Raw genomic sequence first — 12598 nt, 5'->3', positions numbered from 1 at the left:
TATATTAAGGAAATTTATTTTATTATTTTCTTCTTCCTTTGTTTCTTTACCCACTATTAATTATTATTCTCTTATTCTTGATTTTTATCTATTTACTTATCCGGACGAAATTAGGTGTTGACATTAAGTGATAAGATATTATATGATGATGTATTACTTGGTTGCTTAGTTCTTAAATTCATGAATATGGTGATGTTAAATGCAAACCAACCATCCATGAGTGGTTATTGTTGGAAAAAGGTTGGCTTCGTTTCAACACCAAGAGGGGGGTGAATTGGTGAGGTTTCAAAATCATAGTCTTTTTAAAATCTTTTTCGCAAAGTGTAAATCTTTATAAAGTTTCTTGAATCACAAGGAATGAAAAGTTTAAGTGCAACGGAAATACAAAGTTGACTATGTAAACAGTAAAGTTGACTTAATGTAAAAGTGTAGGGATAGAGAAATCAAATGCAAGTTTTTATACTGGTTCTGCCTCAATGCCTACATCCAGTGTCCTTCCACAATCCGGAAGCAAATGCACTATAATGGTCAAGGTTTTTACAAGGGAAAACCTAAACGTGAATGCAGTTACGAGGTTTTAGGAGAGCAAGGGTAAGCTATTAAATATGGAGAATGCCTTACCTGTGTTTTGTTGGTGGGGTTTTAGATTTGAATCAAAATACTGAAACGAATATGGAGTGTAGGGATCAGAATCCGAGAGATGGAGAAGGAGAAGTGGGGTGTTGTATGACGGAAGTAGTAATTTAGGGTTTTTTCGTTAAATAAGGTTAAAAGTAAAAAAAAAGGTTAGTTTTGTAATAAAAAAAAATCCAAGAAAGTTGGGGAGGTGGAGGAACGAAACGTGGAGGTGGAGGGAGCAACCCCCAAATAATAAACCTAGTGTATTTTGAATGGGAAACCCTAGGCCAGTTTTTTTAAGAAAAAAGAACCTTTTCTCTATCGCACCCCCCGTTTCTCACCTGTACACCCCTATCAATTCCTTTGGCTTGGGCTCAGGCCCATTCTATTCCTAGAAAAACAAAAAAATGAATTCTTCCCTGCAACCCCTTGTTCTCATTTTCGCACCCCACTATGTTTGGGCTTAAGCCCACTCTGGTTCTAAAAAAAGGAGGCTTGGCCACCCCCATTTTCTCATTTAGGCAACTCCATACCCATTTCACCTATTGTTTTTGTTTGTTTCATCATTTTTATGATTGGTTTATTTTATTTTATTTTAATTATTTTTTTGTATTATTATCTCTATTTCTACTTTTCTTTTCCGTTTCAAATATCTACCTACTTTTTAAATATATAAATATTAAAAAGGCTTAAATGTTTACTTGGTCCCTATGTTAAGTGGGTTTTTTCAGTTTAGTATCCGGTTTTAAAAATGATAATATTGGGTCCCAAAATTGTAAAATTTATATCAATTCAATCCTATGCGTTAAATGAGCATTAACAACGTTAACTTTAGGCTGTCGTGGCCTGCTTTTTCTCTTATCTCCTGTCATATGCAACTTTTTCTCTTTCATCTTCAACTTTTCCTCTCTCTTATTCACCTCCATCCCACACAGCTTTTTCACACCCTTTTTCTCCACAATGCTTTGCCTTCCCTGCACCAATTCTTCTCCTCTATTGTAAAAACATTTAACAGACAAGGACTAGGTACAACAACTTCTCTTCAGCAAACAATAGTAGTAATTTAATTCACTGGATCGTCGATTCTTTTTAATTTGTGGAATGAAATGTAACTGTCATCTGGTTTTAATGCATGGAATGAAACCCAAACCTTGAAACTAATACTTCAGATTTTAGGAAAAATTAATCAGATCATTTGCTTTATTTCATAAAATGAAACACATGACCTATAAACTAGAGATTTAATTATCACCTTTGAAATTGTTTAACCATTTTTCTCCACCTGGAACCTCACCGCCCCAATCCTTGCTCTTCCTTCGTCGGCCTCACTTACATCCTCCACCGCGTCACCGCCCACTCCTTGGCGGACCCTCCTTCCCCTTCGTCGGCACCCTCCCAGCCTCCTTCTTCCTCCTCACTGACTTGACTCAGCTCCTCCTCTCTCCCGATGTCGTCACCGGCCCCATCCCCCTATAGCTCGCCCAACTCACCTACCTACTAATCCTCTCCCTCCCCTCCAACCGCCTCACCGACCCCATCCCCACTGCACTCTCCACCCTTCGTCGCCTCCACACCCTCGACCTCAATTGCAACCAACAAAATCACGGGACTGTTACCGTCGTCTCTTCCATTATCTCTCTGTTATCTGTCGCTTTCGCAGAACCTCATGTGGGGCCCTCTCCCCTACGGCAGGCTGATTGCGAAAGCGGTGGCGGTGGCTACAGTTGCTAGGGGACGACGATTATTCTACACGGCGCCGCTCAAGGCGTTGTCTAATCAGAGGTAAATTGCTTGAAATAGGGGGAAATTAGTTGTTTCATACTTAGAGTCTTTGTTGATGTGGGGTAGAAGCGTTTGGGATTGTGGTTTTCAACTTCTTTTAAGTATCTCGCACCAGCCTCATCGATACAGAGCTATTCATAAAATTGCAAACTACAGGGTGGAGAAAATCTGACAGTGTTAAAAAGCTGTGTGGGATGGAGGTGAATAAGAGAGAGAAAAAAATGAAGATGAAAGAGAAAAAGTTGCATATAACAGGAGATAAGAGAAAAAATAGGCCACGTCAGTCTAAAGTTAACGTTGTTAATGCTAATTTAACAGATAAGATTGAATGAATATATATTTTACAATTTCGGGATTCAATGTTATCATTTTTAAAATTAGGTACTAAACTGAAAAAACCCACTAAACATAGGGACCAAGTAAGCCTTTAAGCCTATTAAAAAATACCAAAAAAATATTTTGAAAGTTAAGCACATGTGTGATCGCTCGCATCGTCCTTATGCTAAAAATCTTTTCTCTTTCTTTTATAAAAAATACCAAAAAAAATATTTTAAAGGTTAAGCAAATTGTGATCGCTCGCATCATCCTTGTGCTAAAATCTTTTCCCTTTTCTTTTATATAAAATATCAAAAATGTTTTAAAGGTTAAGCATATGTGTGATCGCTCGCATCGTCCTTGTGCTAAAAACCTTTTGCCTTTTATTTTATATAAAATATAAAAAATGTTTTAAAGGTTAAGCACATGTGTGATTGCTCGCATCGTCCTTGTGCTAAAAACCTTTTCCCTTTTCTTTTATAAAAAAATATAAAAAAATGTTTTAAAGGTCAAGCACATGTGTGATCGCTCGCATTGTTCTCTTGCTAAAAACCTTTTCCCTTTCTTTTATAGAAAAAATATATCAAAAAATGTTTTAAAGGTTAAGCACATGTGTGATCGCTCGCATCGTCCTTGTGCTAAAAAACCTTTTCTCCTTCTTTTAGAAAATAATCAAAAAATGTTTTAAAGGTTAAGCACGTGTGTGGCCGCTCGCATCGTCCTTGTGCTAAAAACCTTTTCCCTTTCTCTTATAAAATATATCAAAAAAAATTTTAAAGGTTAAGCACATGTGTGATCGCTCGCATCGTCCTTGTGCTAAACAACCTATTCTCTTTCTTACATAAAAATATAAAAAATATAAAACATCCATATTTTCAAACAACAAACAATCTTTCAGTCAGAACTACGTCATCCTTGATTCTCCATCCCAAGTAGAGATACGTAGGAGCAAGGTTAGTCCTTGTTAGATTCACTTCCTAAAAATCCAAATATTTTCCAAACAAATTTTCTTAACAATTTCCCAAAAAACTAAAAAATATATATTTTGTTTCTTTATAGAGTCTTTTTTGGGGATAGTTAAACATTTTGTAAACTACATCACATTCGCGTATTAAATTAAAGATACTGCCTTCGAGCAGGCGATGTAGGGTGATAACACCTTCTCTACACGTAACCGACTCCCGAACTTAGAATCTGGTTTTCGTGGACCATGTGTTTCTTTATGGTTTTTTCCTTAGTTTTCCAGAATAAAGTATGGTGGCGACTCCAAAACTCTTTTTCAAAACTCGTTTCTTTTTTGATCGTCATCTCGTCGCGACACCGGTTACGACAGTATGGTCATGTGTTTGTATTGGTATAGGATTTATTTCTTATATATTTAAATGACATTAATTGTAGGAACAATAGGTGCATACAAGTAAGATATTCTTATAGAATATAACATTCTTTTAATGTTGTTGGTCAGTGTAATGTATACACTAAGTGACTTATATGTGAGTCTTATTGGTCGTCTATCTGGTGCTTTTGTATTAAACTATACTTTATGCATGTTTCCTTGGTCCTCATGTATCAATGAGAGTATCTTGGGGTAATGTAAGGGGATCTTAACTAGTTTTAATTATGGAAAACCTGAGATTACATGTTCTACAATTGACAGGCTGCTTTTATTTTCCTATACATGTTGATTGTTTGTATGTATCTTTTACCTTTATTGTTAACGCTAAGTACGGGTAATGATATGATATTTTAGTGAACTTCATTGGCTAAAGTGAATTAAATATGTACTTTTGGATGCATTTTGAAATGGGTGGTTAAATAGTTAAATTTTTTGGGTGAATAATGAGTTTGTCATTGCTTGTACGGCTATCCTTGCTTAAGATATGATTAATTGTCTTAGCGGTGGTGCAAAGATGTTTGAACTAATAAAGTTCATAGAAATAATGTAAAACATAAATTGAAATGTCAAAGTCTCTATGCCTAATCTTCTAATCATCTAATAATGTCATCATCATCTCCATCATCATCCTCATCTAACTCTTCTTCTGATGAATGTTGTGCATCCTCATTGTCTCCAAATGTTATATTATCAAGATCAAGAGCATCTAGAGCATGATCTATTGTTGCTCCATCTAAGTGAACATTTTCACCATCATTTTCACCTTCAACTTGCTCAATCTCAACAACATCATCTGCCTCTTCAGTGATCAATTCATAATCTTATTCAATGTCATCAAATGGAAGAGCTACAGTTTTTGAATTTGTCTACTTTTCAACTTAGAGTTATACATCACATAAACTAAATCATTCATCTTTTTTTGATGCAAACGATTCCTTCTCTTTTGTATGAACCTAAAATGAAATATAATATTTTTAGTAAAGATATAAACACAATAAAGAATTTTATAAATTAAAAATAACTAAATTACCATTTTAAATGAGCTCCAATTACGCTCACATCTAGAAGAACTACAAGTCAAACTTAGAATTCGAATAGCAAATCTCTTCAACTCCGGAGTTCCATCACCAAACACATCCCACCATTCCCTAGGATTTAACTCTTTTCTACACTCCTTTGCATCTTCCATTCCAAAAGTGCTTGTGGTTTTCATGCATTAAAACATGTGCAATGCATCTAGAAATGATGTAACAATCATTCAGCATAAGAACATGTAACACAAGCACAATAAGTATGCATTCACATAGCAATATATCACATAAAAATGTTGAATAGATATATCAATCATTCAACATAAGAACATGTAACACAACAACAACATATGTATGTTATTAAGCAGTGTGTTGTCATCATCAAAAACTAGAGTGATATAGATATTATGTTGTCAACAATCTCAGCAGTCTCCCCCTTTTTTGATGATGCACAACCATGATTAATAACCAAATATGTTTGTACAATCAGATACAAAACAGAGTAACAAGAGATATAAAACAGTTCAAATACTCTGCATGTAACATAACCAATCAGCAAAATATCAAGCAGATATGAGATAGAAAATCATTCTCCCCCTTTCATAAAGCTTTCTTAAGTTCTCTCCCCCTTTGTGCATTAACAAAAAAAGAATGCTCTAGATAGAATATGATGATATTCCAAGAAGAGATGCATCAGTAAAAATGTGCAAATATATGAAATGCAAAGATGCTCCCCCATTCACCTTTAATCACATGTAAAATAACTCCCCCTGAAATGCAGACATGTGAGTAAATATGTGAATGAGTGTAATACTCCCCCTGTCATTATGCATAGATGTCAAAACTAGATCAGATGCATAATGCAGTACAATCATCAGAGTATACAAACAATATAACACAAAGTTGTATCAAAGATAAGATATCAAGTAAATCTATCATGCAATGATACACATTTCAACAATCTCACAATATTATCTCAATCAAGATATTCATAATCAGATTAGATCAGAGATAATTGTAGATACTCAAGACAAAATAATCAATCAACAGAAAGATAACCAAATTCCATAATTGGAATTTATAACGCTGTTATGATGTAGTCGATTGAATTAATTTCCCAGTTGAATACATTGCTTGCTAATGATGTTGGTTTCCACTTGTAGTTTCCAAAGCAATGTTTTTCCTGCAAAACCTTTCAAAGATCTTTCACTGATCAAGCAGTTTAGTTATGCAAGAGCATCAATCAATAAGAAGTCAATATGTAAAGATGTGTAACATATCAAGCATAATCGACTTCATACAAAGCACATTCAAATTAATGATCATTCAACACAATAAAATTCAATCATGTAGATTAAGCAGCTGAAATTGATTCAAACCATATTTCATTTCCTTGTTAAAATGATATTACAACTAGATAGACACAGAACAAGGAACACAAAAACAAATGGCATTCTAAGCCATGCTAAAAGAAAAACAACAGCTACAATAGGATATTTGAAACAAGACTTACGTTTTCTTTCTCTTATTATTAACAAAACACTGAAGAGTCATATCACTTTCACTATCTTCAGTCTCCTCCCCTTCAGTTTCCTCATCCTCACTTCCCTAAGACGAACTTTCAGGAGAGCTTGTTTCTTCAGAAACTGCATCTTCATTTTGTTGAGCCCTATCATTCTGTTCGTCAAGCTTCCTTTCTATGTCATTTAATTTGCACAGAACAATCCTTTCAAACTCATTTTATGCTCTGTATTGGTTAATTCTAGAGGATGATGCAGCATTATCATCCCTCGTAGCTTCATCTTTATGTGTCTATCCTTCAGAAGTTTTCACCACTTTCATTAGATGCAAGGCAGACTTGTCAATTAAGCTTGTCCTGTAATACAGTTCACTTGATTCACCAACAATTAAGTTTTCACCATTTACATTAGATGCAAGGCAGTCTCCTCACTTATGTTTTTGTCCTGGTTTTTGAATTTTTATATTTTGCACAACAGTCACCCAATTCAACTAGTTTCAATTATCATATGGTAACTATGATGATGTTTGTGGTAGATAGGAAGAACGTATAATTGGATGTTATATAAAGCTTGGTTGGATTAAATTCTTTCAAATCTGTACAAAAATTGCAACGCTACTACCCACTTATTTGATCATTATTCCCCATTTATGTTTCTGTTCTAGTCTTTTAATTTTTTTTTATTTGCAAAATAGTCACCCAATTAAACTAGTGTTTGTTTTGATATGGTAACTATGATGATGTATGTGGTAGATAGGAAGAACGTGTCATTGGTTCTTGTATAAGGATTGGTTGGATTAAATTCTGTTAATTCTATATAAAAATTTGAACATTGCTACCCGCTTATTTGTTCACTACTCCCCACTTTTTCTTTTGTCCTAGTTTTTCAATTTTCTTTGCAAAATAGTCACCCAATTCAACTAGTTTTTGTTTTGATATGGTAACTGTGATGATGTAGGTGGTAGATAGGAATAACATATCGTTGGTTGTTGTATAAAGATTGGTTGGATTAAAGTTAAATTTTTACAAAAATTCAAACGCCGTTACCTACTTATTTGTTCATTGCTCGTAGTAATGTTTATTCCGGGTTTTTCATTTTTTTTAGCTGCTAGTTAAGTAACATTTGTAATGTTTCCATCCTGAACAAGGCCTACACTTCACGATAATATTTCATAGTACTTGACAAGGATTGACCATACTCCTATTTATTTTCATTCATAATGGAAAATCAAATATCACATAGTTTTAAAACATGATTGTTTGTTTGAAAATGTTGGTATTTTAATTTTGAAAATTTGTACTTTTTTTGGTATTTTAATTTCGGCATGGTTGAGAAAAATAAAGGTTGTAAGTACTAGGAAGATGCAGACAATCACACGAGTACTCATACATTTAGAAACATATTTTAAACACTTGGAAAAAAAAGTACTAAATACTAAGACGATCTTGGTGGTCACACAAGTACTTATACCTTTGAAACATGTGATAATTATTTAGAAGAAGAAAGATATTAAGTACTAAGACGACGTGAATGGTCACACGAGTACTTATACCTTTAAAACAGCATGAAAAATCATTTTCCATTTTTAATTTTTTAATTTTATTTAATATTACAAAAAAAAGGTAAATGCATGAGATAGTGAAGGGCACAAAACAAGGGTGTGGAAATCTAAAACCATGAGGCCAATCAGCCTAAATGAACACAATTTTTCTAAAAAGAGAGGAACAACTAGGGCCACTAACCTAACCTCGGCCTCACCAAGCTTGTCGAGCTCACCGACCTTACCAACCTCTACGACCCCACCGACCTCACCTTGGACTCACCAAGCTTACTGATTTTGCTAACCTCGCCAAGCTCCTTGATCTTACTGATCTCACTAACCTCACCGAGCTTGCCAACCTTGCTTTTCCATTGTGATTTAGTGTCAATTTTTTTTAGTGGGTGTGTTCATGAAAATTTTTAGATGGTTGAATGACCATAGAAAATGGTAAGCTTTAACAAGATAAGCTCAAAACCACATTTTTTTTTAGATCTGACAAGCTCAACAACATATCAATCTAAATTGTGACGAAAGAAAACTCCATGAGGGTGGTTATGGATAACTCTAAAGAATAAAGATTTCAAAATGGTAAAAAAAGGGTTGAAAACATTAAATACATAATTATTATTTGTTTTAAAGATTTGGGTCAAACAGAAAAGGTCTTATCTCATTCTCTCCTCTCTTTTTTTTTCATTCCTTTTCAATTTTTTCATTCCTTTTTTTTCTTTAAAAAGAGATTCTCCAAGGGTTTCACCAAAATTATTTTTAATTAACTTAATTAAAATTAAAGTAAAGAAGAAAATTTCTTAAGCATTTATTTTTCAAACATTTATTTTTTGAAATAAAATTTTATTAACCTTAGATGAAATTAATTGTTGACAAATTTCACTCAAACACAACCAAACATAGAACAAGGAACGAAAGAAAATAGAGTTAACACTGAACAAACTATATTTTTTGCTCTTAACTCGCAACAGAGAAGGAAGGAAGAATGCACGTCTGGGAAGGAGGAACTTGTGCCTAAGAACCTTGCCAACCAAAATGAACAAACATCTCAATGGGGCAAACGAAAATGCAATATCGACACAAGAATGTTAAAACAACAAAATGAAGGAAGGAAGGAAGGAAGGAAGAAAGGAAGGAAGGAAGGAAGGATGATGTGAATCCAACCATGATTGGACGTCACCATTAGCAATAGCAAGGATCCACTTGAAAAAATTGGAGGACCTATGACAAGGGCTCAAGCAAGGAAAACAAAGGAAACTCTTCAACAAGTGTTGCCCATATTAATTAAATACAAGCCTAAATTTCAAGGAGAAAAGGATGGTGAATTGCATTATGGCTTAAATAGAGAACTAAAGAACCATTTTGCTGCTGTTTTATTTTACAAGTTATTAGTTTGTTTTTAAAATAACTCAATCTTTGCAAAATTGGTTGACCAAATTATGTCTTTGAGTCAATCAATTAGTGGGCTTTAGTTTGACTTTATTTTCAAGTTGTAATAAGGGCCTAATTTGGAAACTTAGACATCAGTCCTTATAAGCTTAAATGTTAAATATTTTCATCAAATGCAGAAATTAGGTTTTTATGCAGAAAAAATTAGTTTTTTGTCTTGTGAGAGTGATTCTCGTAAGTTCTATAGTGATTCAAGAACCTTTGCCTATATCAAAGGATTTTTTATCCTTTCTGTGTTGCCTCCTACGAAAGAGTGATTATTTCTTTCTCATTGTTATTTTTTCTTCTCAATGTATAAAATATCAATTTATGTCTAGTTTTATCTTTTATTCATAACTTTTGTTCTACACATCCAAATTTAGTGTTTTTTAGCCTAATTTGTAGTTCAGAACGTGATCTTTCACATCGTTTTGGAAACACCCAAATCCGAGTTCTTTTGTTCAAGATATTAACAAATTTCCTTAAAAGATTTTAATCCTAAAGATCCTCAGTCTGTCTTTTTGTAAATGTGGTTCACATTAAAGGAACTCATGCCTGGGAAGGAAGAACTCGCACCTAAGAACCTCAACAACAATAAAGAACTCAGCTCTCAATGGGACAAACGAAAATGCAAACTTGGTAGAACAATGGACAAATAGTAGAATGAAGGAAGAAAGGAATGGAGGAATGGATGAATGAAGGAACTCACACTTAGGATTCAAAGTTAAAAACAAAAGCTTGGCATTATTGGAATTTAAGAGTATTAGAAACAGTTTTCAGATTCATGAAGAGTTACAATTATTCATGAAAAGTTACCATTCATGAAGAGTTACCATTCATGAAGAGATACAATTATTCATGAAGAATTACCATTCATGAAAAGTTACAATCATTCATGAAGAAATGTAACTAATCAGAATCTGGTATCTTTTGGGTTTGAAAGATGCCTGATCAACATCTATATAAAGGGATCATGTGCTCTACTGAAATTCATTCAGTTATCCTCTTAACACACAAATCAATTCCTGACAATCATATTCTTGTTTAACGTTAATACTAAGAGTGAGTATTATCTTTGTATTTCTTCTTTGTATCTCAAAAGCATATTTTGTGATCCCCTTTACTCTTATAAGGGACGAAATATTGCTTTTAGGAAAATGTGTATTCACGCCTAGAAGAATATATCAAAGTCTACATTGTTGTTCATCTTGTTTCCCTAAGTTCTTGGAAAATTGTTCCAACAGTCTAAAAGCAATATCTTCTCTAAGATGACAACAATTCGTGAGATGTCTACAAACTTTCACAAGTTAGACAAGTTTGAAGGTGTTGGTTTCCGACGATGGCAAAAGAAGATGCATTTCCTTCTATCGGCTCTAAATGTGGCATATATTCTAAGTTCTCCCCAACCCAAAGAAAGCAAAATCGAGACATTGGAGGAACAACGAAAAAGGAACAAATGGGAGAATGATGATTATTTATGTCGTGGTCACATTCTGAACAGTATGTCTGATCCTTTATTTGACATATACCAATATGTGGATTCTACAAAAGAACTTTGGGATCAACTTGAAAGCAAATATATTTCTGAAGATGCATTAAGCAAGAAATTCCTAGTTAGAAATTACAAAATGGTTGATGCTAGACCAATAATGGAACAATTTCATGAAATTCAAAGAATCCTAGGAAGTTTCAAGCAACATAATATTGCAATGGATGAGACATTCATTGTTTCTTCTATAATTGACAAACTTCCACCAAATTGGAAAGATGTTAGAAATTCTCTAAAACATAATAAAGATGACATGAATGATGAACAATTGGCTACTCATCTTCGGATAGAAGAAGGGATCCGTCTGCAAGATGGTCAAAAGGATTCCAATCATCCTAATTCTTCTACTGTTGATATGGTGGAAGATGGAAAAGCAAAAACAATACCAAATGACAAGAAAAGGCCTCATAATTTCTATAAAGGAAAGATGAACAAAAGGCCAAAATTTGGTAAAGAAAGTCAACAAGCCAATTGTTGGGAATGTGGCAAGCCTGATCATTTAAAGAGGGATTGCACAATCTGAAAAAGGAAGATGGCCAAGAATGGCGGTAAACAAGGTCAAGGCGAGTCTAGCCAAGGCCAACCGAAAAAAGGTAATTGTACACAAATTGCACACAATTCTATTTTGAATTTTGTGGAGATGGTTTTTGAAATCTTTTGTGTACAGACTGATGATTCATGGTGGACCGATTCAGGAGCTTCAAGACATGTTTGTAAAGATCGTTGTCTATTCAAAACTTTCAAAGAAGATGACAATGGAGAAGTTCTTTACATGGGAAATGATTCTATGGCTAAAGTCCTCGGTGTTGGACAAGTAGAATTATTACTTAGTTCTGGAAAATCACTTGTTTTAAGAGATGTATTATATGCTCCAAAATTAAGAAGAAATTTAGTGTCTGGAGTAATCTTGAATCGATTTGGATTTAAATTGGTATTTGAATATGATAAATTCATATTATCCAAGGGTGGTGTATTTGTTGGGCTAGGATATCTTTGTAATAATATGTTCAAACTAAGTGTAATAAATGATGTGAAAGACTCTGTTTATGTTGTCAATCATGATTCTTCTTTATGGCATTTGCGTCTTGGGCATGTTAATTATAGAAAATTATATTCAATGTCTAAATTTCATATAATTCCTCCTTTTGATTTGAACATAGAAAAATGCAGAACATGTATGTTGACAAAGATAACAAGAAATCCTTTTCCTAATATTGAACAAAATTCAACATTGCTTGAATTAGTGCATAGTGACTTATGTGATTTCCATAATACACCTTCATTAGGAAATAAGAAATATTTAATAACATTCTGATGGCATACCCCTTGCCATGACCTAGCACATTCATGAAGAGTTGGAGACATCTATTGAAGATGGACCTATACTCTTTCTCTTAGGCCATCTAAAGCCAT

This window comes from Vigna radiata, chromosome 4 (assembly GCF_000741045.1).
Source record: "Vigna radiata var. radiata cultivar VC1973A chromosome 4, Vradiata_ver6, whole genome shotgun sequence".
NCBI classification, from domain to species: Eukaryota; Viridiplantae; Streptophyta; class Magnoliopsida; order Fabales; family Fabaceae; genus Vigna; species Vigna radiata.
The sequence above is the reverse complement of the archived record's forward strand: the minus strand, read 5'-3'. Positions refer to the sequence as shown.